Raw genomic sequence first — 23798 nt, 5'->3', positions numbered from 1 at the left:
TTTCCATATTTAATCTAAAACTCTTTAATTTTTTTTTTGAGAGAGACGGTGAGCAGGGGCAGGGGCAGGGGGAGAGATAGAGAGAAGCCCAAGCAGGCTCCACACCCAGCACAGAGCCCGATATGGGGCTCCATCCCACCACCCTCAGATCATGACCTGAGCCAAAATCAAGAGCTGGACGCTCAACCGATAAGCTGCCTCTTAATCTTTTATGAGTGTTTTTTTTTTTTTAAAGATTTGTTTATCTTAGAGAGTGTGTGCCCACATACTAGCTCACACAGGGGGTTAAGGGCAAAAGGAGAATCTCAAGCAGACTCCTTGCTGAGCAGAGCCCAAGATGGGGCTTGATCCCATGACCCTGAGGTCATGAGGTGGACCCTCAACTGACCGAGCCACCCAGGGCTCCCCTAATCTAACTTTTTAAACCAATACAGAGTTTATAACAAGAGGCCACTCTCTGCGTAAGAAACAACATCACTCTGTAGAGCAGTTGTTTCAGGTGGACTTTGGATGTAGAAGAACCTTCCGGGCAGGAGTCAGTCTATTATTTATGTTCTGAAACCCGTGCTCATTCCAGGGCTGCACACCTCTCCGAGATTACCAGAACCTTGCTGACAGTTTGATTGCCATCTGCTCCGGAAACATTTTTCATCATTCAAGCAACTTTTGTTAACCAAAGAAGCCACTTTTGGATTGTGTGAAATCCTATTTATTGTTTTGTTATCCAAAGTAACCAAGAATTCATATCCCTAAATATCTGCTCATTCCACATCACGGGTGAAAGAAAAAAAGAAGAAAAGGTAAAGTAGTTCACAGTCTGCCCTTCCTCCCAACCATCCTCCACTTCAAGTAAATGGTGATTCAACCCGTATCTACGGATGACCTGTTTCTGACCAGCCGACTCCAAGGGAGAGCTTCCTCTTCCCTCTCTAGAGCCCAGAAGCAGGTTCCTTTTGGAGAGGCTGGGATGGGAGCCTAAGAACGTCAGCTGCCGAGCTGGCTTCTCTCCCCTCTGCACCTCTGCCCTGCGGAGGAGCCACAGAGCCACAGGGAGACCTCAGACGTGCTGTCCCTCCACGGAGACCCCAGGCTGAGTCCTCGGGCTCTTAGTCAGCCGTGAAGGAAACCAAGTGAGGGCCCAGATACAAAACCAGCTCCCATAAAGCTGATGCAAGTGCAGCAGAATTTCCAGCTTCTCCTTAACAAATAGCTGCACAGTAGAGGAGTACCCAAGAGAAGGGACCCCTGAATCACTTCATTTGCAGAAACCCTGGAAACCCGGTGGTGGCACAAGGCAGCAAAGCAAGGAGGTCACTGGTCAGAAAGGTCGATAACTACCTGCAGTATGTTCTACAAGTGTGTGACGTGGCCGATGCCGTGAAGGTCCTCAACCTCAGCTGCCCCTGCCTCCAACTCTTTAAGGGGTGGGTGGTTTTTGCTCAGGGTCTTCTGTGTACCATTCACATAACTTATTACGTAAAGATGATGATCCAATTTTTGTTTTGTTTTTTGTTTTTGATGACCAAACTTTTGTACAGAGAGGTTAAACTATGTATCTTTGGGGGATAAAGAAGAACGACTACGGGACACTTCAAGATAATGATTTCTGATGCGGATCTGCAATAACAGCTGCTGACTCAAGTTCTGAGGGCTAACAAACAAACAAACAAACAAACAAACAAAACAACAAAAGCAAAACCCAAAAGGCAGTAATGTAGGGAGGCCGGGAAAGCAAGACGGAAAGAGCTCCAGCGGCGCGCTGCCGGGCACACTGACGCGGGGAGTCGACAGTACCTGTCCTCCACGGCGGCGCAGTTACTGTGCCCTGTGACACAGAAATTCCAGGAACGCAGCCATGGTCTGTCCCGGCCTGGGAGGATTCCGATTCCCTGATCTGCTGCCTCCCCTCTTCAGACCCACATCCTCAAACTGGACAACAGGCCCTCATTTTGCCCCTCAGGAGCCTAGACTCTTGTGGCCAGGTCAGGGGCCTGGATCCTTTACGTTGCACGCGACATCCCCAGACAGGGTGGTGGAGGCCGCGCGGCGTTTACAGTGATTCTGTAATGAAGAACTCTTTCTAATAAAGCCTGCTCTGTTACCGAGTGCAACGTAAACCTTCCTTACGACAAAAGCAGCGCCCTACTTGCCAAGAGGGACGCAGAGTCCCGGGCACTGGTACTTGCTCTTCACCCCGCTGCCTCACCTGCACGCAGCCAAGACTGGTCTCTAACACACCCCTTCAACATTTGGAAAGCTATCCCATCGCTCTGGAAGACGGCTGTGCTGAAAGTACACTTCTTTAAAGATAAACTCCGAGAAAAGAGCCCGGCCCCTTTAAAACTTCCAAAGGGAGTAGGAAGCCTGCTAGAGTAGTTAATGGATAATCTTAGGATTTGCTGCAAATCAAAAATTTGCACTAACCTTGGACTTCAAAGTAAGATGAATAGACATCTGAATGGAATGAGCGTTTGCGCTTTTTTTTTTTCTTGCCTTTTTTAAACAACTAGGTTTTCTCTGTTTTTGCTAAGGAAGTAAATTAAGGCAAGTGGCGCATTCACTCACTTAGCCTCGCCAGCAACCCCACTGAGGTGATCGGAGGGGAAACTAAACTCGCAGATTTGCAAACATCAGATTAAGCCCTTTACGTCGTACAATATTGAAACAGGACCTTACGGCTGTTCAAAGCCATTCCTGAATCATCAGGTCAGCCTCAGATGTCGTTTCAGCTCGGCAGTTTGGTCACCTGTGCCTGAGCCTACAACAGCACTAAGATTTGCTTGAAATGAAAACATAAAATCCTTTGCCTCCCACCGTTTTTGAGAAGCACCGTCTGCAGGTGGCCTCGTGTCTATTTACCAACAAGATGTTTGAGTCGTGATGGGGGGGGGGGCAGGTACCGCTGCCCCCTGAGCGGCTGACCAGGGAGCGAGCAGACCTTTGGCCTCACAGGACTTCAGGAGGCACCGGGAGCTGGCTCTGCTGGTTTTCTTAAACGGCCAGTCTTTCCATTTCCCGAAGATGGGCTTCCACGGTGTTAGCAATCACACGCTGCACTGTTAATCCACGTAAAGGTCAGGACTGAGAAAACAGATCAAGAGTTTCCAGAGCGAAGATTACTTCACAGCCACCAAGAAGCAGAAACATAAGAGTTTCCAGAAGGAAGAAAGATAGCTGATGGCTCAAAAAAAAAAAAAAAATCTTGATCTAACTTTGAAAACATTTTTTTGAAAACATTTTCTAACTCTAAAATTTCTTTAAAGTATTTACTTTCCCTTTAAAAATTTTTTTTCCTTAAAGAAAAAAGCAAAACAAAAAACATTAAAAAAAAAAATCCACCCCTGACATAGCATTAACTAGATCAGATCTAGATTTGGCAAAATATTCTGAAGGAATTATCAATCAAAAGCAATTTGGATTTGGATGCCAGTTCAAATAATCCTGCATTTTATTTATTTATTTTTTAAAGATTTTATTTATTTATTCAGGAGAGATACAGAGAGAGGCAGAGACACAGGCAGAGGGTGAAGCAGGCTCCATTCAGGGAGCCTGATGTGGGACTCGATCCTGGGACCCCAGGATCACACCCTGGACTGAAGGCAGCGCTAAACCACTGAGCCACCCGGGATACCCTAATCCTGAATTTTAGAAGATGGACTTCAATGCAAAATAGAACATAAATCACTAGGGTTTTGGGGTAACGTGAAATTTAGCGACGCTGACAATTTCTATGCCAGATGTTTCACAAATTAACAAGAACTGTTCTAGTCCTTCCTGAACAATGAAAGATGTTCAATCTGTTGATTTATATTTTATTTATTCCACCTAAATCCAAATTTGATTCGAAGCAGTTTCCTTCTGGGGTCTCACTGTTGGCCCAGATTCAGCCCTCTCAGACCCTTGGTCCCTAATTTGGATGAACACAATGCACTGTGAATTAAGACCGTGTCTGTCTGGGGCCACCTGGGTGGCTCAGTCGGTTAGGCATCTGCTCAATTTCAGCTCAGGTCATGATCTCTGAGTTGTGGGATCAAGCCCTGTATCGGGGTCAGGCTCTACGCTGGGTGTGCAGCCTGCTTGGGATCCTCTCTCTCCTTGCTCACTTCCTCCAATTAAAAAAAAAAAGAAAGAAAGAAAACCAGTGTCTGGTCTGCAAAGGAGCTAGACAGTCTCCCCTCTGGTAAGATGCCTTAGACGGCTCAGCCGCAGTCCACTGCCTGCCCGAGTAACTAACACTTCGAAGAGCACTTCGTGGCACAGCAGCTCTGCAGGTGCAGATTCCTGTTTGTGATGCTCTTTTGAGGTACTGTGTGTTTCCAGGTTTGCATCTGTTTTAAATGATGTGAACAGGCTCATAAAGCAACCAACCCTGAAACAACCAGAGGCCCGAACCGGCCAATGACAATCAGGCACAGGTCCTTAAGATGACCATACAAGGGACAATTTCCTAAGTCCCCGAACTCCATCACTCTGCCTTCTAACTGTGGCCCCTCACCACCACCACCTCATCCAAGACAGTCCCTCCCTTGCTGTCCTGCCCGCGGCTCCCTTGCAGCATATTCAGTCAACTCCTATCCTTCCTGTCCTGCCTTGGGTGAATTCTTTCACACCTGCACCACTGGGACGCCCCACATTTGGTGGCCCATATGGGGACCCTCTGTTGGCTCTGGAAATTTCTTAGGACTTTCCCTCAGGGAACCAACTCCAGCACTCCTTGGAGATCCGATGACCTCTGGCCAAAGTTACTCCTTGGTGAGGATCTGAAGCCCACAGGGAACCACCAGGCCACCCCTGCCCAAAAGGGTGAGGGATCCTTCCCTCCCTCTTCTTTTTCTTTCCAGCTCTTTGGCAGTCTAACTCTAGTACTCCTCAGACAACCAAAGGTCCCTGAACAGGACGGCTCTCTGGTGTGGTCCAAAGGTCTGAGGGCAAAGAGGCTGCACTGCCCATGCCCATGAGGGCTAAGGACCCCTTTCCTCTCCTCTCCCACTTCACCTACAGCTCCTCCAGGGCGAATCTGCGTACATTATGGACTCAGGACCCTTTCCTGACACTCAGCTACCTTGCTCCCCCTTTTCCTTTGTTTTGGTAGGTCCAGCCACCATCTTGATCTATAGGCAAAACACATTCCCACACATCTGGGTGGTGAGTCCTCTCCCTTCTTTTTCCACCCCAGTTTGGCAATCAGGTGTCAGGCTTTCACTGTTGCAGGGGACACCCCCATTTGCTGTGACCTTCTTCTGGGTGGGATGCCCCAGTAGACTCAGTCTCTCTGCATAAGGTCCCATCTTTTTTCAGGTCAGAGGGACGCCCTGACTGAAATTACAACCAGGAGTCAGAGTTTCGTTCCCTTTGGTGGGATACCTCTTGGAAATCAGCAGCCAGTCCTTCCCACTCGGGGACAAACCCCCTCTTTGAGTTCCTTTGGACTCCCTCTTGGGCTGTATTCTTAAAAACTGGAGCAAATTTGACCCCCAACGCCTGAGGAAAAAGGCCTCATCTATTTATGTAGGGTTTCCTGGCCTCAGTACAAATTCCCAGACCAAAAGGTAAGACCCCTCCACAGAACTCTTTCTTATAATACTGTTTTCCAGCTTGCCCTTTTTTGCTGGAATTCTTCCAAATGGTCAGAGGTCTCAAATATACAAGCCTTCATGGCACTGTCCCCAAAATCCTGACTTCCACAAAAACTGCAGAATGTGTCTTGCTCAGTTTCATGGCCCACCTGACCCTGTGTATAACTTTCAAAGTCTTTGGGAACTTGAAATCTTACAGTTTGGCTTGGATGATGAATTGAATTGAATTCACTGGACAGCAAAGTTGTTTCCAAAAAAGATAAAATACTGAAGAACTGATTACTAAATACTAAATATAGGCTTATGCTTTTGGCTTCTTACTGCAGAAAAACTAAAGATAACTTGAGTCTGTTGGAAAACATGCTTTGTGCCTTATTGAAAGAATGTCCTATGGAAAAGTTATGTTTTTTAAAATTATGAAATGTATTCATAAATATCAGATCTAAAGAATTCTGGTGTAGCAATTCACAAGTTACCAAGTTAGTTACTACTTAGTTTTCACTGGAGACAAGTTTCTATTTTTAAATCCTGCTAAATGTAATTAGGATTGATGGAAATAAGGAAAACAACTCTGTACGTAGAAAATTAGGAGATATGTGAGGAAAATATAAGGAATGAGAATAAATTTTTGTTGAAGGAAAAAAAAAAATTTGTCCTATAATGAGATTGGTTGTTTGGAGAGAAAAAGTCTGGGATAAAAATCTGAATGCAAAAGTCGTAGAAGGTCTGAGAAGGGAAAGCTTCAGTAAAGAATTTTGGGGGCACCTAGGTGCCTCAGTCAGTTAAGCATCCAATTTTTGAATTCAACTCAGGTCATGGTTTCAGGGTCGTAAGTTTAAGCCCATGTCCAGTTCCCCACTTAGTGGGGAGTCTGCTTGAGATTCTCTCTCTCCCATTCTCCCTCTGCCCTTCTCTCCCCACCATCCCTGCGTGCACACACTTTTTCTTTTTTTTTTTTTAATAATTTTAGGGGCACCTGGGTGGCTCAGTTGGTTAAGTGTCTGCCTTTAGCTCAGGTCATGATCCTGGAGTTTTGGGAGCAAGCACAGCATCAGGTTCCCTACTCGGCAGGGAGTACAGGGAGTATGCTTCTCCCTCTCCCTCTCTGTTCCCCTTCTTCCTCTTTCTCTCTCTCAAATAAAATCTTTAAGAATAGTAAAAATTAAAAAAATTTTATGTGTGGTCAGGACAGACTGTTATTGAAATGAATAGATTTTAAAAAGTACACTGGTGTGAGATTAAAATTCTGCTTTACTCTATTAAAATGACAAAGTTTTCTTGGATTGTTAGTCTGCTCTTGATACGAAAATGGAACAGAGGGCTTTTTTTTTTTCTTTTTATCTGCCCAGAAAACCAAAGTTTCTATTTTGTCTTTATCAGGTCTTTCATTACTTCAGAGAACTAAAACTTCTCAATATTAAAGGAGCTAAGTTTTGCTAATAACTATAAAACCCCATTTGCTTTAGAATCTTATTGCCACCTTGGTTAAATAAATAATTAAGTTTTGGGATCACTGGGTGGCTCAGCGGTTGAGCATCTGCCCCCAGCCCAGGGCATGATACTGGAGTCCCAGGATCAAGTCCCACATCAAGTCCCTCCCTGCATGGATCCTGCTTCTCTCTCTGGCTTTCTGTGTCTCTCATGAATAAATAAAATCTTTAAAAAATAAATAGATAAATGTTTTAAGTTTTGTGATGATCTGTAATCCTACTTAGGCATGTGCTTTATAACTTCTTGAGTTTTTTTTTTTTAAACAAAATTCCCAAGATTCAAATTCTAAATGAAATCTTTTTGAGTAATTGAGCTTGTTTATTTGGTACATTAAGTTGCTCCAGAAGAACTGTTAAATAATGACTTAGCCTTAGGTTACGTTGTTTGGGCAAATGCTATAACTATTTTAGCAATTATATCAAATTCCTAAAGCTTTAATATGTTTTGGCATAAGGTCATTGCTTGACATTCTAATTATTAAAATTCTAGGTGTCACAGAAATAACCAGATTTCCTTGTCTGCTGCATTATAATGAACTCTTATATGAAATCTTTAACCATGTCCATTTCTGAGGGTTTTTTTTTTTTGTCATTTATAGTTGTTCTGATGCTCTCGCAAAATGAGTTTTGTCTTCAAGGAGATTCACAAAAAGGACTTTTTGACAAATACAGGTTTTTGAGGTCTTTAAAATTACAAAACTAAAATGGGTAAGAATGTCCAGACCTAAAAACCACTGCATTTGAATTGAACAAGAATAACATGGAACTAAGTGAACTGAGGAAGATGATTATAGTTTTTGTGACTCCTGTTTAAAACACTGCTGGTTCTCTAATGTTTGCTCTTCCAGATTAAGGAAATTTCCTCTTAAAATATCTATCCTTTGCGAATACGTTGAAACATTTAACTTTTCTCCCTACCTGAATACTATGAAATTCAAAACCTCTGAGTATTCTTTCTTTCACGGCATTTATAGTTATTTGCCTAAGTTCAAGAAGAATCTGTTCTCCTTGTAACAGGACACCAATGGAAACATCGGTTATTTTACCAAGGCTTTGACGGGAATGTCACATTTGAGAGAGACATGCGTAGATTCTGATACGCCCAAACAGCTTTAAGAAATAAGGCTGACTTTACGGAGCTAATAAAGCCCCTTGGAAATGTCCTGATACTTTGCTTACAAGTTCCCAGCAGCCTTACCAGATGAGTCAAGAATGTCACTTCTTGGCAGGTGTGGGAAACTTAGGATGTTTTAGGGATATCAAGAAGAGGAATGTGGGAAACTTAGGATGTTTTAGGGATATCAAGAAGAGGAATTCACCCAAATCTATAGATATTGAAGACATATCTGAATGAATGAATTTGGTTTGGCTATTAAAAGTTCAATCTAGAGATTCCCTATAAAAAGTTCCAGCAAAGCAGATTTTAAAGAATCTATATGATCAATCACTATTCTTGCTGAGTTTATGTAAATAATTAGGCTAAATGTGTTAAAACTGGACTTGTTTTACAAACACATTAGTGTTGAGGTGCCCGGCTGGCTCAGTTGTGGAGAAGACTCTTGATCTTGAAGTCCTGAGTTCAAACCCCAGATTGGTGTAGAGATTATTTATATAAAACTTCAAACGAATACAAGAATTAGTCTTGACTTGGCTATCTGGAAATAATGGTGAATTCAGAGAAAAATTATGTTTCAAGAACACATTCTTATGGATGTTAGATTCTAGTTTTGATTAACTTTTTTAATGGGGGGGGGGGAAGAGGAGGAGGAGAGAGAATTTTAAGCAGGCTCCACACCCAGCATGGAGCCCGACATGGGGCTGGATCACAACCCTGAGGTCATGACCTGCGCGGAGTCAGAGACTTAACTGACTGAGCCACACAGGCGCCCCTGACTAACGGTCTTTAATTGTTTGTTGTTTGCCTAAGCTGGACAACTTGAGGTAAAATTCAGAGAAACTGCCACAACAGCTCATGTATAGACAGTCTTCCTGCTTGTCATTCTGTAGGGATATTAGCGGGACCCCATGGGCATACGATTACTTGAATAGTTGAAAAATGGAATGGATTTTCCAACAATAGTTTCCGTCACTGCCATAACTTCAGGCTGGCAGATGATCCTCTCTACTCATCTGCAGGGAGAGTCACACCTGCAGTTTACCTTGGACTCAGCTGCCTCCGCCCTTCGTAATTCCTATACATAAGTTCCCAACTAACCAATACTGACCCACAGCTACGGACATCTCCATGCCCCTCATTCAGCAAAAAGAAGCTACTGATGATGAGACCTCCGCCCAAATGCCAAAGATTTGGCACTGTTGATCTGTTAGAGGGGAACGCAGAGGCCACTTTGAGGCAACAGGCTTGAGCACTGGAAACTTGAGCAAGACAAAAGGGTCTGCAGGGTTAGGAGCTGAAGTAAACAGGCTCCTTAAGTGAGCAACCTTGAAACAGCCAGAGGCCTGAACTGACCAATGACAACCAGGCACAGGTCCTAAGATGACGAAAAAAGGAGAAATTCCCAAGTCCCCATACTCCATCACTCTGCCACAGTTTGGCCCCTCACCACCATCTCACCACAGTGTCTCCTTTGCTGTCCTACCTGCTGCTTCCTTGCAGTGTTTCCAATAAAATTCTATCTCCTTTGTTCTACCTTGGGTGAACTCTTTCACACCTGCACCAGTGGCCCCCACCCAGTCGAGACCCCCACATTTGGTGGCCCCCTATCCGATTGGAGCACTCCACATCAACTTTAAAAATATACATGATTTTATTAAAAATTGTTATTAAAATTTTTATTAAAAATTACTTTTTATTTCTTATGTTAAAGATGGGCATTATTTTCTTTAAGTTATGGGTAGCTTTTATGATCTAGGCATTTTATTTCAGCAGTTAAAAGGAGGTCCTGGGTCTGATACATTGCTCTAGACACGTGATAGGGTTGCCCTAAAGGGCAACGTGACACAGAGCTTAGAGAGCACCTCACAAGAAAGAGTGGGACAGGGACACTAGGACTGAGTAATCCTGACCCCAAGCTGAAGAGCAAGAGCAAAGAGACATGTGGCAAGAAACTGTAAAAAAAGTCCCTGGGGCAGCTCCTGAGGAGTTAGAAACATATAAACCATGTGTTCGGTAAATAGAGATACAATTAAATAGGCACAGGCACACCTGATTTATGTTGAGGCTATTAAAATGTTTAGTAAATCCAATAATCAATATATGGTGATATTTTAAACTCCACAAATGTGTGCAAGGGTCAAGAGAGGCATGAACATCTGTTAGCCTACTTGTGGGGCTGTCATCCCAATCTTCTGGAAGCAGCTAGGAGAAGGTACAAGGCACAGCAGGTGCCATCTCAGCCTCAACACTCATGCTTCAACACTATGTACCTCTTACCACTGGATTTCCATGTATTTAAATAACTCCACATTGAAAACAGACAAGGGTACTTTCATTTCTATTATTTAAACTACACCCTCACACTGAAGGTGTGAGACGAGAGAAAGTCTCTAAATCAACTAATGTCCTTCCCTATAGAAGAAAATTTAAAAAAAAACAAAAGAAATTCCTCACCTTCAGGGTTTATTATACTGAAGATCAAAAGATCAAAAGAACGAAAGAACTTAAAGAACATAAAGCGCTGTTAGAATGAGAACAGTCACAAGAGAAATTAGTAGAACACATACTTCAGCAAGTCAACCAATCTACAAGCTCAGGGTAAAACTGGTCAAAAAGTATTTTGAGTGCTATGCATGCATAGGCTAGGTGCTGGGGGAGAAGTAATGAAGAGGGGGTTCAGTCCCCGCCCTTGTGATGTCTCCAGTCTACTTTACCCATCTATTCTTTACCATTTCCTGAGGTGTCAGGACAACTCCCACCCAAAACTCAATGTATTTTGTAGAAAATTCCAGTTTTCACCAGCCTTTCCCATACTTACATTGAATATATTATACACTATTAGGGCCTGACAAAAATATGCTATTGCTGGTTTCTACTGAAGTTAAAAAGGTGTCTTTGGATTTCTTTCTCCTCTATAAATTCGAAATCTCTCAGCAGTTTGGGGCCTATATTCTAGGGATAATTTTCATGACTGAATAAACTGTGTACCGCTTCTAAAAACTACTGAATTATCTACAAATACTTACTTTTGTCTAACTAAATATAATTTGGAATTCATGACAACTTACTCTGCCTTACTAAAAGCAGCAGCTCTGTTTTAGTTTACTCATTTGTAAATGATCAGTTTTCTAGGTTTCTTACGTATTAATTATTGCCCTGTCCTATCAAGTTCCTATATTAGTATATTATACTTTGAAAGAGGAAAAAAAAAAAAACCTAGAAAAACTAAAAACCTCAACTAGTTTGTTTTGATGACTGTTCTGTAGATATTTAACTTCCACCATTAATGAATTATAAGTGGCCAGAAGTAAAGATCCTTATTCATCTTAAGTAGGAGAATACTGGTGAATACTGCCTTAGGCACAAAACTGATAAATGGGCAAATTTTCACTAACCTGAGTAGTCAAATTGCAGCAGATGTTGAGATCTGCAGGAAAATAAATGCAAGGTTAGAAAAGCAAGAAAAGCACAGATGCCACTGGAAAAAATCTGAAAAAAGTGGGGATAAGATGAAGGAGAGAAGATGTCTAATCATTAACACAATAACCACATGAGAACTGAGAAAAAGCTGTGTATTCTTAGAAGATATAAGTAGTGAGTAAATTATCTGGAAAAAAAAAAAAGCAATGCTTGGGCCCTATGCAAGAATTTTAAATTTTCAACATGCAGATTCCAATACACCAGATAAAAATAAGTTGGATAAAAAAAATTCATCAACTATTGGCTGGCCTTAAAGATAGGAACTATATAGCCTATATAGGCTTCCCAAGGGCAATAGGAACTGGTCTTATTTTTGTATCTTCCACATATCTAATCCTTCCACAAACCTAATCCACCAGTAGAATGCACTGTCACCGCCTCAAAGGGGCTGTACCAGACTTCCCAAATTGAAGTGACCCCCCACCATCACTCACCTTCCATTGCATTTTCTTTTCTTAAGATTTTATTTATTTATTCATGAGACACACACAGAGAGAGAGGCAGAGACCGGGGCAGAGGGAGAAGCAGGCTCCATGCAGGGAGCCCGACGTGGGACTCGATCCCGGGACTCCAGGATCACACCCTGAGCCGAGGGCAGTCGCTCAACCACTGAGTCCCCCCAGGAGTCCCTCATTTCATTTTCTTCAAAGAAAATATCACTATTGAAAACGACCTTGTTTATCAAGCTCTGTGAGAACACAGATCATATCTGTTCTCACCACCGCATCCCCATACCTCCGATGCTAATGGCACCCAAGTGCTCAGTGGATATGTGTCAAATGAACGAATGCTTGAATCTGTTCAACTGAGTTCTAATTAGAGGACGTCACACGTATGCAGGGGAAAAAAAAAGTCAGAATAATGGAATAGCCCATTCTAATTCTAGCAACACCCCTGGCACTAACTGTGCAACCTTGAGCAAAATAAAATCTCTCCAATTGTCAACGTTCTTAATCCATTCAGTATCAGTGCTGCTTTCCTCATAAAAGGTCGCTGTGAGAACTGAATAAAAAAAATGTATGAAACAAACTAAGGGTTGCTGGAGGGGAAGTGGAGGGGGGAATGGGGTCATGGGGTGATGAGCATTAAGGAGATGTAATGAGCATTGTTATATGCAACTCATGAATCACTGAATTCTAACCCGGACACTGATAATTTTAAAAACATATGTGTGGAGAGTGTCTGGGCTGGCTCAGTTGGTAAAGTATGTGACTCCTGATCTTGGGGTTGTGAGTTCAAGCCCCACAAAGAGATTTAAAAAAAAATTATTGTGAAACGAGTTATTTTCATATCATTTTTGGAAGTTCTCTGGGAAAATAAAATGAATGAAATGAATGAGACATTTCCAGACCACCTAACAACAAAAAACCCTGCAAGAAATGTTAAGTGTTATACACATACACAGTGTGCACACAGTAAATCTCAATGGATAAGTTCTGATGTTTAAATTAATCCACTATATAAAGAAATATCCTTGCATCAATGAAATTTATAAGCCTGTTTTTAAATGAGAAATAGAAGAATTAAATAAAAATTACACTTGACCCTTGAACAACATGGGTTTTAAACTGTGTAGGTCCACTTAATACCCAGAATTTTTAAAATAAATACAGTATAGTACTGTAAATGTATTTTCTTATAATTTTTTTAAACTTCCATTTATTGGGGATCCCTGGGTGGCTCAGCGGTTTAGCGCCTGCCTTTGGCCCAGGGCACAATCCTGGAGTCCCGGGATCAGGTCCCGTGTCGGGCTCCCAGCATAGAGCCTGCTTCTCCCTCCTCCTGGGTCTCTGCCTCTCTATGTCTATCATAAACAAACAAACAAACAAACAAATAAATAAATAAATCCTTTTTTAAAAAAAAACTTCCATTTATTAAGCAATCTCTGCACCCAACATGGGGCTCAAACTTATAACCCCAAGATCAATAGTCACATGCTCTATCAACTAAGCCAGCCAGGCCCCACTCATAATCTTAACATTTTACTTTCTCTAGCTTATTTTATTGTAAGATTACAGTATATGAAACAGATAACATACAAAATATTTTTTAACGATTATCAGTAAGGCTTCCTGTTAACAGTACTCTCTTAGTAAAAAAGTATCTGCAGATTTCTGAGTACGAGGGGGTCCAGGGTCCCTTAAACCCTGCATTGTTCAAGGGTCAGCTGCACTTAAATTAGAAAATTTGGTGAAAAAACCATGTAATTACTCCTTATTCTGCAAAGTACCAACACAGTCGGCATTAGCTAACAAATGTCAAAGGAACAATCAACATAATTAGAATAAACCAAAACCAAGAAGAGAAAGAAGGGAGAAAATATAACTGCTAGACCCTAGTATTTATTTTTAATTTTTTATTTATTTATGATAGTCACACAGAGAAAGAGAGAGAGGCAGAGACACAGGCAGAGAGAGAAGCAGGCTCCATGCACCAGGAGCCCGACGTGGGATTCGATCCCGGGTCTCCAGGATCGCGCCCTGGGCCAAAGGCAGGCGCCAAACCGCTGCGCCACCCAGGGATCCCCTAGACCCTAGTATTTAGTCTCCAGGGTTAGCCTCTAGATTAAAAACAAAATTTAAATGTTAACTCCATATTAGGCTTAATCTGATTTTAGAGCAAGTAAGACTGATGAGGAAAGTCTTCACATTAGACAATTCTATCATAAATGAATTTTAAAATATTTCCAAAGCACAGCAACCGTGCTCCCCACGGCTGGGGATGTGAGTGGGCCCCACACCTTTCATCCCGTTAGGCCCTTACCGTGATCCGTGATACGTGCAGCAGGAGAGGTCAGCTCGGGTCTGGCACAGCGGGCAGTAACCTCTGGTTTACAAGGAGACTAACTGCAAGGCCTGCGTTCTCAGGGACATCCTTGACCCCGAGTTCCAAATATGTCCACAAAAGATAGACAACAATGCCAGCATAGCTGCTACTGGCAACTCTGAGGAACTGCGGTGTGTCACAATGGAAAGGCAACCTCTGGGATCCCTGGGTGGCGCAGCGGTTTAGCGCCTGCCTTTGGCCCAGGGCGCGATCCTGGAGACCCGGGATCGAATCCCACGTCGGGCTCCCAGTGCATGGAGCCTGCTTCTCCCTCTGCCCGTGTCTCTGCCTCTGTCTCTCTCTCTCTCTGTTTGACCATCATAAATAAATAAAAATTAAAAAAAAAAAAAAAAAAAGGAAAGGCAACCTCTGACTAGGAAGTGAGTCCTGAGTTGGCTAGGCTTATGTTACATAGGAAAACTATTTCGTCTCTCTAAAAATTCTGTTTCTACTATGTACACACTTACATTTTAGGCTATGATAAGCTTCCATTTATTTTCCATGGAAATTCTTGGATGTTGTGCTGTTTTTTTTACCATGTGATGTTTGGCAAGCAACTTACACTTTCTGTGCCTTACTTCCTTTACTAGTCTAATAAAAAAAAAAAAAAAGTGCAATTAAATCACCCATACAGGGCAGCCCGGGTGGCTCAGCGGTTTAGTGCCGCCTTCAGCCCAGGGCGAGACCCTGAGGTCCTGGGATCAAGTCCCACATCAGGCTCCCTGCATGGAGCCTGCTTCTCTCTCTCCCTGTGTCTCTGCCTCTCTCTCTCTCTCATGAATAAATAAAATCTTTTTTTTTTAAATAAGTAAAATCTTAAAAAAAAAAATCACCCGTACAATCCCTTTCAACTCCTAAATTACTGTTATATATCTTTGCAGGTATGTAAATAATTTATTTAGGGATCCCTGGGTGGCGCAGCGGTTTGGCGCCTGCCTTTGGCCCAGGGCGCAATCCTGGAGACCCAGGATCGAATCCCACGTCGGGGTCCCGGTGCATGGAGCCTGCTTCTCCCTCTCTGCCTGTGTCTCTGCCCCTCTCTCTCTCTGTGACTATCGTGAATAAATTAAAAAAAAAAAATTTAAAAAAAAAATTAAAAGCCACAGTCTTGGGGCACCCCGGGTGGCTCAGTCGGTTAAGCATCTGCCTTCAGCTAGGGTCATGATCCCAGGGCCCTGGGATCAAGCCCCACATAGGGCTCCCTGCTCAGCAGGGAGTCTGCTTCTCCCTCTCCTTGTCATACTCTCTGCTTGTGCTGTCAAATAATTAAACCCTTAAAGAAAAAAAAAAGCCACACTCTTATAGAGGAGCTGGGCTCAAGCCCAGGCTACACCAGGTAGAAGCCCAGCCTCATGCCTATCCCGCAGTGTGGCCCTGAGGCTCCAGGGAAAAATCACGTTTGTGGAGCTTCCTGTAAACTGATAGTACAGATGTGGGAAGTCGATAAAGGTTACATCTGTTTAAAAGAAACTTGCAGTTGAAAGCCAAGCCCTGAGTGGCCATAAGGACCGGACATGCAGAGTCTTAAACCACGCTCCGGAGCTCTGGCTGCTGCAGTTGCTCCTGCCGTGCCCGTCCAAGAATGAATCTGCTCAATTTGACACGGCTGCACACACAGCTGGACTGCACATCTGCACACCGGCTGTCCATGTTTGCAGCTTCATCGCCAAATGGTCGGCACCACCTCCCATTAAACGAGCTTTTCTCCAATTTGTTACAAGGGAGTATACACGTCCTGATTACAACGGGTGATGGGTAGGGGAAGGTCAAGAGCTCAGCAGAGATAATGGGGACAGAAAGGAAAAGCAGAGGGGAAAACGGACAGCGGCACGGGCAGTCTGGGGGCCGATACACAAGACATGTGCAGCCCTCCGACTTTCCGGGCGCTAAAGACTCTTCCCTGCAGGACAATTATGTAACTAAGGCCTGTTTCCTCTTATGCTCTGTGATCCTTGGAGTTAGTGTCTGCAAGGGTTTCTCCAAAGAGATGCTCTGGAACTCAGAGGTTAAGGTTAAATGAGCGGAAACGTACTCTCAATGGATCAGATCACTCTCCACCCATCACAACCCTCTGATAAATATGGGGTAAAGCCAATGTCCAAATATAGCCTCACAGAGGGAAGATTCTTCAAATTCAGATTTCTGTTTGTATTCATCTTCTATCATACTGACTTTTTTTCTGATTGACCTAAAAATCACAATAGGACCCTTACCTAATTTAGGTTCTTCAATCTTCAACAAACTTTGATACTAATCCAAGCATTTGAGGGATAAGCAAACATCCACATAACAGTTAAATTTTGAAATTATTCAAAAAGTGTGTTTTAGCCAATAAAACCTGAGATTCTTAAAATGAAAAACGAAAAAAACAAGACAGAAGGTACAGCTTTCCAGCACAAGGACTCTTTGGGGCCTTCTCAGGACACTAACGATCTATCGGTGACCTCAGAGTTTATATGTAACTCTAAAATGTAAGCTATTTTTTTCCTGTCTTCCTATAATAGTGCTTATGTTAACCAAATATATGACAGATCTTGCTATAAATTTTTATATATGTCCATTTTTTTCTTCTGCTATGCTTGATGTTTATTGTAGAAATCAAAACCTAAGACCGTGTATGCCATGTTCTGCTTGTCACAGAATATGTTTGTGAAAAGCAACTCAGTTTTCTCACATTCGCAATGTGCTAGAGATCAGAAGAGGAGATGAAGGGGCTGGAAATGTGGTTACGTGACACCCTCTGATTCACACATTACATTAGGGCAGAAGCCCATTTCCTCCACCGTCCTCTCCACGGGCTCCGAGTGCTGGGGTGGATCCAGCACCACCTCTCTTCTTCATGCTGAGAATGGAAGGGAAACTTGCAAAGCAAAGAAGACTTTGCCTGATAACAAGCAGCACTTCAACTGTGAGGAGACTTGATGAAGGAACAGCAGACTCTTTCATAAAAAGAACATGAGTCCAACATCTGTGTTCAAATCCCAGCTCTGAGCGTAACTCAGTGAGTGGTCTTGAACAAGTATAATTTAGCAGCTGAGTCATTTCCTTAGCCCGAAGTTTCTAGTTATTTATTATACTTGACACACTCATTCTTGTGATGGCTACATGAGATTTTGTGAAGATGCTCGACAGGTTGTAGATTCCGGACAAATGTTACCTGAATCTCCCTCCTAGGAAGCCACAAATGGAATGAAAGCATGTATGCTGTTCCTGTTTGCATGGCTCAGCACCCTGAGCTCTGGCTTGGAGCGGATTCCTGCTTTCACAATATGATCACAGGGGCTCTGACCAGTGAGGTCTAACGGTGACATTCCTGTATTGACTCATGACAGCATATGGCATTAATCAAAGCTATAAAATGCCTCACATATTGGCATGTTTGTCTCAAATTTTCATATCTACTTTAAAAATACAACTTGTTCGTTTCCAATTACAACTGGACTTGGTGTCTACTTAATTGCCCTGTCAGCAGGCAAATGGTTGGGTCTTTAATCACAGCATTAGATAAATGGGTCCTTCTAACAGATCAAAGTTTCTTTTGAGAACAATCACTTCCCGACACAAAACTGACACATCCCTAGCTTATCACCAAATTTTCGAAATAGGCTAATAAACAACATATATTACAGATTACAACATACAACAGTTATCTTCTCTTTGATAGAAAACTATGTGGGTCTAAAGCTTAAAAACTAAAATTTGACCCAACTACCCTATGTTCTAGAGTCAAAGAACACAGGTACTCAATAGCTGCTTTTCAAGGTGAGTAGGAACGGAAGAGATGTGGAAGTAATAAAAACTAAAGCATCACCTTTGTACTGAGGACAGAGCACTTCACGTCACTGAGAAAAGTTACATTATCATTGTCATTCCTAGGGATTTATCAGTCATCTGACTGATGTGGCCCTGTGCCTAGCAAACCAGATTTTGGTCAGGCCATGGCTCCTGAATCCAACCCTGCTCTTACACACACCATCCAGGGCTTTTTGAGATTTTTCTGTTGCTACCCAGTAGGGCAGACACCAACTGTCTAGCTTTCCTCATTAATAGGGATGGCCACCAAGTATTCCTATTTCCTCCTTCCGTATACTTAAAATAGTGACAGAGATGCAGAAATCTCTTCTCTTTATCAATTGACAATTTCAACATAAACATTTAAGGGTGTGGGTCAAAGCAAAACACATCAATTCTTTTCTCCATTAACAGATGGCATTACTGTTAATTACTCTGGAGGTTTGCCAAGTTTGAGTTTTTAACTTTAATGAGTAGGAATACCATTATATCCTATAAAATGTGAAAATGTAAAAAATCATTATGGCATCAGAGACAACTTTAAAGACTGAAATGGAAAGAAAATGAATATTGTTTACATAGTGTAGCTTTAGACTTACCCATAATATGTTTAGTTATTAGACAAATATTTGAGGACCCACCGTGCACTAGGCATTGTGGGATCGCTCACTGAACAAAACATAAAGATCCTTAGCCTCATGAGGCTTATATTCTAGCAGAGATATACATATAGACAGCAAATAATAATAATAATAAATTATGTAATATGTTAGAAGGTATTAGGTGCAATGGAAAAAGAAAAAGAGCAGCATGAGGGGTTTTGGGAATGCTGTGGAGGGGGGAGGGGGGGAAAAGGGAGTTTGAACCAGGTGGTCAAACTATTCCTCATTAAAAGGTGAATAGAGGGGTACCCGGCTGGCTCAGTCAGAGGAGTGTGAAACTCTTGATCTTGGGGTTGTGGGTACAAGCCCCACATTGGGTGTAGAGATTACTTCAAAATAAAATCTTTTAAAAACAAAAAGAACAGTGTGGCAGGAGCAGAGTGAGCAAGGGAGGCAAAGCCATAAGGTGAGATCAGAGAGAAAAGAGGGGCCAGATCAAGGGAGTACCTTGTAGTCCACTATAAGGACAGGAGTTCTTACTCTCAAAGAAATGGAGAGCCAGTAAAGGATTTTGAGCAGACTTACTCATGTGTTGAAAGGACACTGGTGGCTTCTGTGTAGAGAACAGGTTGCAGTGGGCAGGGAACTTAGCAGGGAGCCCAGTTACGTGACAAGGGCAGGGATTCAGGCTAGGGACGATGGTGGCCTGGTCAATGGAACGGTAGTGAGGATGATGAAAGGTGGTCAGATCCTAGAAGAACCACCAGAATTTCCAGACTGGATCAGGAGTGTGGCATAGAAGAAAGAAGAGCCAAGGATGATTCCAAGGTTTGGGCCTGATCAATTACAGGGATGAAATTGTCATCTTCTAAGATGGGAAGGGCTGGGGGCAAAGCAGGGTTGTGAAAGGATAAGACCAGGATTTCAGGATTGGATGTATTAAGCCAGAAACACCTAGCAGTCCTGCAAGTGGAGATATTAAGTAGGCAGTTAATTTTTTTTTTTTTTTTTTTTTTAGGCAGTTAGTTCTAAATGTCTGGTGGAGGGGAACACCTGAGGGGCTCAGTGGTTGAGCGTATGCTTTTGGTTCAGGTCATGATCCTGGGGTCCTGGGATTGAATCCCACATCAGGCTCTTCCCGGGGAGCCTGCTTCTTTCCCCTCTGCCTGTTTCTTGCCTTCTGTGTGTCTCCTAATAAATAAAATAAATAAAAATCTTTTTTTTAAAAATAAAAAATAAAAAAAGTATGATAAAACTTATTAGAAGCAGATCTACATGAAACAACATTTAGAGTGACTGGTCTTTATATCATAAATGTTTTGAAATCAACCTTTCAAACTACTAACCAATTGGAATAACTTCCAAATGAATTTATCATGGACAAGCCCCTAGGACCACAATAAGGGTCCCCCCAGGGGTGGGAAAAAAGAAAACCGGCAAAAGATATTAAGGGGTGAGGGAGAGTGGTTTTTAAAAAGAAAAACTTTACGGAGAGTGGGTTTATCTTGCTCTTGGAAGGCTCAGCCACCACAAAAAAAGCAAAAAAAAAACACCCCCAAAAACATCAAAACTAACTCTCCCCCCCTCCAGGCACACCGAGGGCCATAACAAAAACAAACAAACCCTCATAACAATATCTTTATACTAAATAAGGCTAAATTAGGCCCATTGGGTTTATTTTTTAGTTTAAAACACCCATTAAAAACTGTTTTACCCCCCCACCTGCCCTTGGGCCCCCTCCAGGGGGGACTGATCCCAGGGGCCTGGGCTTGAGTCTTGAGTCGAGCTTCCTGCTCAGTGGGGAGCTTGTCCCTCTCCCTCTGCCCACCCCTCCACTGCTCATGTTCGCACGGGCACACACACTCACTCCCTCAAATTTTTAAAATCTTAAAGTTAGGCCTCATCTAAATTGATCTATAAGATTTGTAGCCTCACAATGGTGATTATAAGTGGGCAGGCCTAAAAGTGAGATCACTTGACAGCTTTGGGGAAGCAATAGGATTCTTCATCTTAAAAGTCAACTACTAAAAGATAAAACCTCCAACCCACTGCAAAAGCAAGACTGACACAAACCATACATATTCTCTCTCAAATCATGTATATTCTAAATTCTAAAATCTCAGAATTTTTAACTTAACTAATTCATTGTACTTCTGAATCTTCAAGGAAGACCTATATAAGTTGATTAAGAATCTGAATTTAACACCAAGTCTCATGCTCAAGGCCCAACTCCAATCCTGCAAAGCTTTTACTAACCACTTTTCCAAATGGATATCATCTTTTTCCTTTGACTCTTCTATAGCCCTCACTTAAAAACTACTCAATCGGCAATCACATGGTCTTTAAATTAAAATAACTCCCATTTTTTATACCAGAACTGGATAGATGCTTTACATACATTTCCTCTAATCCTTAAAACAACTCTACAGAATTGGGTTTATCTCTATTTGATAGATGAAGAAACTGATTCTCACGGACGTTACTCAAGGTCACGCAGCTAGTCGGGGACAAAACCCAGATCTGTCTTACCACAGATCTTTTACCTTCACCCAATATATAAATAACACTGTCTCTGGAAGAAAAGTGCCACACCAATAATTACCAGTCACTATTTCTGTGACCCTGGGCAAGTTTTTAAATTTCTCAGTTGCTCAGTCTTTTCATCAGTGAAATGAAGATGCTATATCACAGGTACTCCATTGCTGTGAAGATTAAATAAGATAATGTATGTAAAAGTTATAAACTATAACAGCTTTTATTCTTACATTTACTAGATTTTACGCTCCTTTGACAGGTTCTTAAACGTAACACATGTATCCTTCCGACACCCAGTAAAGGGTTTAACATGAGTTGGATATCATCTATGTACGTTTGGAAAGATGTGAGGCATCTTTTCCTCCTCTAAGGGGAAGCCTGGGTTAAGCAAGTATCTACAATCCAAACCTTAATTTACAACACGGTGACAAACTCAGTGCACACATCTAACATGAGACCTAAATAGCCCACAAGGCATTTAACTGTGTGGTGTTTCCTCTCCAATATGGCTTTTAGTGCTGTAACAGTTTGACAAAGGAAAAAAAAATCACAAATGAGAAATATTAATACGTTTTGTAAGAAAACATGCCTAGAAGGAGGGAAAGCAGAAAAAAAGACGTGGTTTGTTATCAGAATTAACAGACTTTAATGTTCTGTGTGCTATCTGATTTACAGCTTCCTGATGACATTAATATTTATAATCCTGTCTAACTCATCACTCATCATGAAATTTGATTTAAGAAGATCAGTAACATAGTTATTAAATTTCCTTAAGGCATACTCATTTCACTTAACATCTCTGCTAATGATGGATCTGTTTTCCAGCCTCTACATACAATGTGGGCTAATATTGTTTATTATGCCTACTTCACAGGTTTTGTGTGTGTGTGTGTGTGTGTGTGTGTGTGTGTGATGAAATAATATATGTCAAATTATTTTACAAATTATATTACCAGAAATAACTAGATAGTCACCCACCACTTATCCTTCGGTAAATGTCTGGTATTAACAAAACAGATACTGATTTCTCTGTGTGTGCTCACTTAGTAGCACCAAAGAAAACATTTTTTAAAAGTCTACTCATCTTTGAGAAGGACACCACAAATGTTTTAACCATAGAAGCAATGAAAGGGGTAGTTGGTAAAGTAGATCCTTCCACAATGCATCTATATTCCAACAAAAAACAGCTTCAGATGGTTTCGACACGCCTTCCTAAAAGTGTAAAAATGGACTATCAGGTCAAGACGTAGCCACTACATATCTGACAGGGGTCACATACTAGGTTATTTTACCTAGTAGCTTGGTCTCTGCAAAATACCAAGTTGACTCAAGAGTACTAAAAACTAGTCCTTCTCCCTGTCTCCCATTGGTCATCTCAGTTGCTTCATTAACACTTGTAGCAAAACGAGAATAAGAGGAATTGAGAAATCAAAATTATTCTTAGGTCCAGGACTGCTTACCATTTCTTTCTGTTTCCTTGACTTAATTCCTTTCCAAATCAAGCATTGGAACCCACAAAAAGTTGATCACATAGTTTACTAGCTGATTCTTTGAGCCCCAAATTCCTTGAGTTGTTACCAACTTCCACCAAAACTTTAAAGAAAAATTGTATGAATGTCCAAAAGTAGACTAAAAGCTAGAAAAGATCCAAGGTCATACACATAGAAACATACAAAAGTATGTCCTAGCATCATTTTTGTTTATGATCTATCAAGTATGTTGAACTGTAAATACATTTTTTAGCCCCAACAGTAAGAAAAAAGGAAGAACTTTAGAAGAAATCCTGCCAGGGGCAAATATTCAGATACTGCTAATTTTTGTTTCAGTATCAAGAGGCTTAAATTTGCCTTTGAGATAGAAGTAAACAATATAAATTGCTTGAGCACTTGAATTCTTAATTTCCTGTGAAATTCCTATTCTCCCCTCATTTAGAACTTGCTAACATTTCTTAAACAATCCTCTGAAAAGGATTCCCATTTTCCCGAAGTATCCCACAAATATATGTAATGCTTCTTTGTGTCAAGGTCACTGGCTTTTACAATTTACCTAATTTCTGTACCCTTTTGTCAAAAAAGAGTTTATTGATGTTGACAAAAATCACTGCACTGTCTCTGTCCCTGATTATGATTTGTAAGCTATTTGAAAGATACGTGAGCTATTAAGTTTTTGTATTGATGATATTTGTTCTAGTATTCTAGCCTTTTTTTTTTTTAAGGGTTTGTCTATTTAGGTTTGGCAATTTTTAAAATACCAAAGCACACCATGAAACATACCCTCTTATTTAATGATCTGATGGTTGTGTTGCCCTTGTTTAAGGGAACTTGAATTTCAAGAGTCCCTGAATTACAACCAGGATGATGTCTAAGGCCAACTTCAACGT

General features: G+C 41.7%; 1 protein-coding gene across 1 annotated transcript in view; it reads right to left on the bottom strand.

The window, feature by feature from the left end:
• SLC16A10 (solute carrier family 16 member 10) overlaps positions 1 to 23798 on the bottom strand; it is a 119187-nt gene that overhangs the window by 26431 nt on the left and 68958 nt on the right. The gene's annotated exons all lie outside the window — the stretch shown is intronic.

Source organism: Nyctereutes procyonoides, unplaced genomic scaffold, assembly GCF_905146905.1.
Source record: "Nyctereutes procyonoides isolate TBG_1078 unplaced genomic scaffold, NYPRO_anot_genome, whole genome shotgun sequence".
In the NCBI taxonomy this organism is placed as follows: Eukaryota; Metazoa; Chordata; class Mammalia; order Carnivora; family Canidae; genus Nyctereutes; species Nyctereutes procyonoides.
Note: the sequence above shows the minus strand (reverse complement) of the source record. Positions and strands in the feature narration are given on the sequence as shown.